Raw genomic sequence first — 6,932 nt, forward strand, 5'->3', positions numbered from 1 at the left:
GAATGGGGCTCATGGGAAATTAAGGCATCTGAGGAGCTTTCGCCTGACATTTTTACTATACTTTGTGTTTAAAAGTCTCTCCTTAAAGCTAAAAACGAAAAATTATATTATATTATTAAATTAATATTATTATTAATTTAAATTATATATATATATATATATATATATATATATATATATATATATATATATATATATATATATATATATATATATATATATATATATATGCCATTTTATGAGTTATGAGTTAAACTTTCTTTTTTTAATCATTAATAATAATATAGTATAGCGTTTTTTAAAATACTCAGACACTTTAAATAGTTACTTTATAAAATCAGCACACATTAAAGCAGAAGAACATCATAAAACTAACTTTTTAGAAGTTTGGTTATTCACACAAATACACATATTTTTCAATCTTCTATCTCTTGCTAATGGAACTGTTGTGCACAGTTATACCGCACATAAATCTGGGCCCCTGTTATGGGGCTTGGGGCTATTGTGTTCCTTTCCCCCAGAGTCAGGTCATCACAGCACATGTGCAGTCTCAGGTTTGTTTGTTTTGTTTGTTTGTTTACAATTTTAGATACAACAAGTAGTCTGTCAATTGATTTACTCATATATAACAACGGCCATGATGGGACCCTGAGCATTCACGACTCCAACTGTTAAAATAATGTATTAAGTTTAATATTTACCCCTTCAGCCCCATTGTATTTACAGAAAAAGCACAAGTATACAGTAGAATGCTGATCACTAAAATGTCCATCTGTTTAAATTCATGGACATAGACACAATACATAAGTGTGTTATATTATCATGTGCAATGTATAAAATATGCACCATAATATATTAAAGTCTTATTCATTCACTCTCTCTGCATCTATAATTTTGCCAAAATTACTGTCAGTCAGTTTTCATAAAATTATAACAAAACTCCTGCAAAATATCATATATGTACAATGGTCAAACATATTGTAACCCTGTTCTCTCCCAACCTGTTGGTATGGTTTCATGCTTTATTTTCTTTTATATACTTAGATGTGAACCTGTGTGTTTAATATTCAGGTGCACATCTTTCTGCTCATAACAAGACCAAAGCACCTATAGTATACTGTCAAACCCAAAAGTTTTAGTCTTGTATGATCCATGTGGTAGTACATTTGCAATGTTATTACTGTATTTTACTGATTTATTTATGTGTTTAATTATAAATCTGACCAAGAGGTACAAGCATATTTATTTGGAAGCTGACAAATCATTACATAAAGGATATGTGGAAAATTTTTCAAAATAAAAGCTCACCTATGCAAGGAAACATCATATTTTTGCATGTTGTATTGTGACATTTGACTAATCTGATGTTAGCTGAAAGATAGTAGAATTCTGTCATTTACAAAGTATTTTTTATGTATGTGTCCCTGCTTGACAGTACAGATGGCGCCATCCTGTGGTGACACTGTGCTACTCTGGCTGCTGTCTGGTTTTGTTTTTAAAGCTTCATGCTCACTCAGCTATAACTTTAGCACTACATTAACTGCTTGTCAGCTGATTTCTGCCTCTTTTCAGCTCAGTTTGAACCTGCAAGATGAGGACATGGAGCCGGTTTACACTATTTCCTCTTCAAAATTTCTACCATAAAGAAAAGGATTACCAGATTCAGGAAGGCTAGCCTTCACTTACATCAGGCTGTGACTGATACAATACTTTCAAAGACAAACACAGTGAGATTAAATTGTACACACAGCTTTGGTAATGTTATTTTCTGATTATCGATGAGACCAATTAGGTTAGAGAACCTTGCTGATTCAGGCTGATGTGGATTTCAGTCCAGGGTGGGCAGGTTTTTTGGTAAAAGATACCTAAAAACAAGTAACGACATTAATTAAAATTGCTGTCAAAAAATTGACACCATTGATCTTATGACATTTCAAGCCTAAGGATAAACCTCAGTGCACTAAGCCTGCAGACACTCTGTGGATTCATCCAAAGACAGGACGGCAGCAGGGTCACCAGAAGCTCTACCAACAATTGCAAAATAGCAATTTTGCAAAACATTTGGACAGACAGCCTTTTCCATCAAAAGGTGTCACATCTGGAACACATGACCAAATGACGTTAACAGGACAGCAGATTTAAAAACTTCTACAGCAAAAGTGAAGCTTTGGCTGAAAGAAAACCAAGAATGTACCCACCTATGAAATCTATAAGGTCTGCCTGTCTGTGATTGTGTCATTGTGTGTGTTTGTGTGTGCGTGGGTGGATAGGGGTTGTAGGTTTTTAATGTTGTCTGTGCTGTTTTTATTTGTGTTGTGGGTCCTTTGACAACTTTTACTTAAAAGCCCCACCAGGGACAGGAGTTGTAAATTAGCTCTATGCTACACACTCTATATGTAATGCATCGGTTCTATGTGTCCCATGATAATTGCATGGTCCCTGATAAAATAAATGAATAAAACAAAAAATAAAACAGTTAGGCTTGAATCCAATTTACAAAGCGCACAACCATCAAAACATGCACAACAAACACAGCAAAAAATAAAGGAAGTGATTGTGTGATTAATACCATCATTCAGAACAAGGTCGCACATTTAGCAGACACTTTGTGATAACTCACAGCAGCGTCCATTTTATTTTTTTTTATTTTTGAAAAAAGATAAATAGGGTTTGAAGAACATTAAAACATCCTAACGAAAACTGGACACCCACTTTAACATATAATCACAGTTTTCTATAATATGAACAGACCCAAGGTTACTTGAAGCCACATGGCGTCACAGGGGACCTTGCAGTTGTTCACTTAATTTAATTTTTGGAGGTGATTATCTTTAAGATGACAGTTCTGTCATTCTCAAACATTGATCTTCCAAGTTATTTTAGGTACAAAATCAACTAGGAATTAGTTTATTTCAGACAGTATTGATACTGTTACTCAAGTGAAGTAAAAGACTTGCATATTTTTACTATTTCTGAATATCATGCCACTTACTGAAGGGCAGTGCTCATCATATTATGGTACAACCATACATTAAATAGAATAATGCCATCACATTCATGGCTAGATATTTTAATAACTTGCAGAGAATTAGATTTTAATGCATCGTCTTGGAGCAAAACAGAGAAGTTTGAAAACATTTGTGATGTTGAAAGATTCTGACAGCAGACTAGTACTAGAGAAAGTGTGGATTGTGAGAAGTAAAACTGTGCGACTCAGCATTTTTAACACATACAGTTGTTTCCCTGTGCATCTTTTGTTAACTGACTTTTCCTCTTTCATTCTCACCAAGTAGCCTTAAGTTTGTTAAAATCATCTTGTCTCCAATTACTGATAATATCAGCTTGTCTCAGCTCTGCATTCAGTCTATATGATCTTCTTCTTTTCCTTTCGGCTTTTTCCTTCAGGGGTCACCACAGCGAATCAACTGTCTCTATCTAACCCTGTCTTCTGCATCCTCTTCTCTCACACCAACTACTTTCATGTCCTCTTTAACCACATACATAAACTTCCTCTTTGGTTTTCCTCTAGGCCTCCTGCCTGGCAGTGGGAAACTCAGCATCCTTCTACCAATATATTCACTCTCCCTCCTCTGGACATGCCTGAACCATCTCAGTCTGGCCTCTCTGACTTTATCTCCAAAGCCTCTAACATGTGCTGTCCCTCTGATGTACTCATTCCTGATCCTATCCATCCTAGTCACTCCCAAAGAGAACCTCAGCATCTTCAGTTCTGCTACCTCCAGCTCTGCCTCCTGTCTTTTCCTCAGGGACACTGTCTCCAGACCAAACAACATGGCTGGTCTCACCACAGTTTTGTAAACCTTTCCTTTCATTTTAGCTGAAAGTCTTCTATCACACATCACACCTGACACTTTTTTCCAGCCTTTCCAGCCTGCCTGTACATGCTTCTTCACCTCTTTTCCACACTCTCCATTGCTCTGTACTGTTGACCCTAAGTACTTAAAATCCTCCACCTTCTTGATCTCTTCTCCCTGTAACCTCACTCTTCCACCTGGGTCCCTCTCATTCACACACAGATACTCCATCTTACTGCGGCTAACCTTCATTCCTCTCCTTTCCAGGGCAAACCTCCACGCCTCTAGCTTCTCCTCCACCTGTTCCCTGCTCTCACTACAGATCACAATGTCATCTGCAAACATTATAGTCCATGGAGACTCCTGTCTAACCTCGTCTGTCATCCTGTCCATCACCATAGCAAACAAGAAGGGGCTCAGAGCTGATCCCTGATATAGTCACACCTACAGCACACCTCACCACTGTCTTACAGTCCTCATACATGTCCTGCACCACTCTAACATACTTCTCTGCCACTCCAGACTTCCTCATACAAAACCACAGTTCCTCTCTGGGCACCCTGTCATAAGCTTTCTCCAGATCTACAAAGACACTGCAGCTCCTTCTGACCTTCTCTGTACTTCTCTTATCAACATCCTCAAAGCAAATATTGCATCTGTTGTACTCTTTCTTGGCATGAAACCATACTGCTGCTCACAGATGTTCACCTCTGCCCTTAGTCTAGCTTCAACTACTCTTTCCCATAGCTTCATCGTGTGGCTCATCAGCTTTATTCCTCTGTAGTTGCCACAACTCTGCACATCTCCCTTGTTCTTAAAGATGGGCACCAGCACACTTCTCCATTCCTCGGGCATCTTCTCACTATCTAAGATCCTGTTGAACAACCCAGTCAGAAACTCTACTGCTACCTCTCCGAGACACTTCCATACCTCCACAGGTATATCATCAGGACCAAGTGCCTTTCCACTCTTCATCCTCTTCAGTGCCCTCCTCACTTCATCCTTACTAATCTTTGCTACTTCCTGGTCCACAACAGTCACCTCTTCTACTCTTTGTTCTCTCTCATTTTCCTCATTCATCAACTCTTCAAAGTACTCTTTCCATCTTCCCATCACACTATTGGCACCTGTCAACACACTTCCATCCTTATTCTTTATCACCCTGACCTGCTGCACATCCTTCCCATCTCTGTCTCTCTGCCTTGCCAACCTGTACAGGCCAGTCTCTCCCTCCTTACTGTCCAACCTAGCATACAAGTCATCGTAAGTCCCTTGTTTGGCCTTTGCCACCTCTACTTTCACGTTACACTGCATCTCCCTGTACTTCTGTCTATTGTCTACTCTCTTCAGTCCTCTCAGTGTCCCACTTCTTCTTAGCTAACCTCTTTCTCTGGATCCACTCCTGCACCTCCTCATTCCACCACCAAGTCTCTTTGTCTTCTTTCCTTCCAGATGACACACCAAGTAATCTCCGACCTGTCTCCCTGATCACATTTGCTGTAGTTGTCCAGTCATCTGGAAGCACCTTCTGACCATCCAAAGCCTGTCTCAACTCTTTCCTGAAAGTCATACAACACTCTTCCTTTTTCAGCTTCCACCATTTGGTCCTCTGCTCTGCCTTTGCCCTCTTCATCTTCTTCACCACCAGGGTCATCCTACACACCACCATCCTATGCTGTCTGGCTACACTCTCACCTACCACTACTTTGCAGTCACTGATCTCCTTCAGATTACACCGTCTACACAAGATGTAGTCTACCTGTGTGCTCCTACTTCCACTCTTTTATAGGTCACCCTATGTTCCTGCCTCTTCTGGAAGAAAGTATTCACTACAGTCATTTCCATCCTTTTTGCAAAGTCAACCACCATCTGTCCTTCTGCGTTCCTCTCCTATTTACCAAACCTGCCCATGACCTCCTCATCATCTCTGTTTCCTGCACCAACATGTCCATTGAAGTCTGCACCAATGACAACTCTCTCACTTCTAGGGATGCTCTGCATCACTTCATCAAGGTCCAACCTGAATTTCTCCTTCTCCTCCAGCTCACATCCTACCTGTGGAGCATACCCACTAACAACATTGAACATCACACCTTCGATTTCTAGCTTCAGGCTCATCACTCGATCTGACACTCTTTTTACCTCCAGGACATTCCTAACAAACTCCTCCTTCAAGATAACTCCTACTCCATTTCTCTTCCTATCTACACCATGATAGAACAACTTCTAGCTTTACTACCTTTCCACCTGGTCTCCTGGACACACAGTATGTCCACCTTCCTCCTCTGCATCATGTCAACCAGATCTCTACCTTTTCCTGTCATAGTTCCAACATTCAAAGTCCCTACTCTCAGTTCTAGACTCTAGAGGTGTTCCTCTTCTCTCTCTTCCTACGAACACACCTTCCTCCCCTCCTTCTTCGACCAACAGTCGTCCATTTTCCACTGGCACCCTGTAGGTCGACAGCACCGATGGCAGTTGTTGTTAACCCGGGCCTCGACCGATCCGGTATGGAAGTCATACATTTGATTCCCATGTTTGATTTGGCCAAAGTTTTACATCGGATGCCCTTCCTGACACAACCCTATGTATTTATCTGGGCTTGGGACCGGCACAATAAGACACTGGCTTGTGTCCCCTTGCGGCTACATGATTACGCTGAAAGAAATCCTATATGGGCTGACTTAAGGCAAAGGGACTACATATAGAGACAAACTAACCCCCAAGTATAATATATAAAACAGAACCATTCAAGCAAAGTACAAGTATAAAATCGTACTCAATTACAGCACTTGTGTACATTTATTGAGTTATATTTCACTACTGATCTAAAAAAAATACACAACCCCCTTTAATGCACAAAGCACTTGTACATCTGAAGAAATCTTGAGCAAAGAGTACAAGGCTGTTGCAAAATAATTACTGTATTAAGTAATCACACCATTGAGTAAGTTTTACTGGTAATAATATGTGCATCTATGGACTGATCTTTGGCATATTTCTTGGTGTGGACTTACATAATCTGAGAAAGTAATTCATGGGAAGGGAAGTGAAAAACACATACGTGACATCAAACTGACGGTCTGCGATTGGACAGTGTTGAGGGCGACAATTGTT

The sequence above is a fragment of the Acanthochromis polyacanthus genome, chromosome 12 (genome assembly GCF_021347895.1).
Source record: "Acanthochromis polyacanthus isolate Apoly-LR-REF ecotype Palm Island chromosome 12, KAUST_Apoly_ChrSc, whole genome shotgun sequence".
NCBI classification, from domain to species: Eukaryota; Metazoa; Chordata; class Actinopteri; family Pomacentridae; genus Acanthochromis; species Acanthochromis polyacanthus.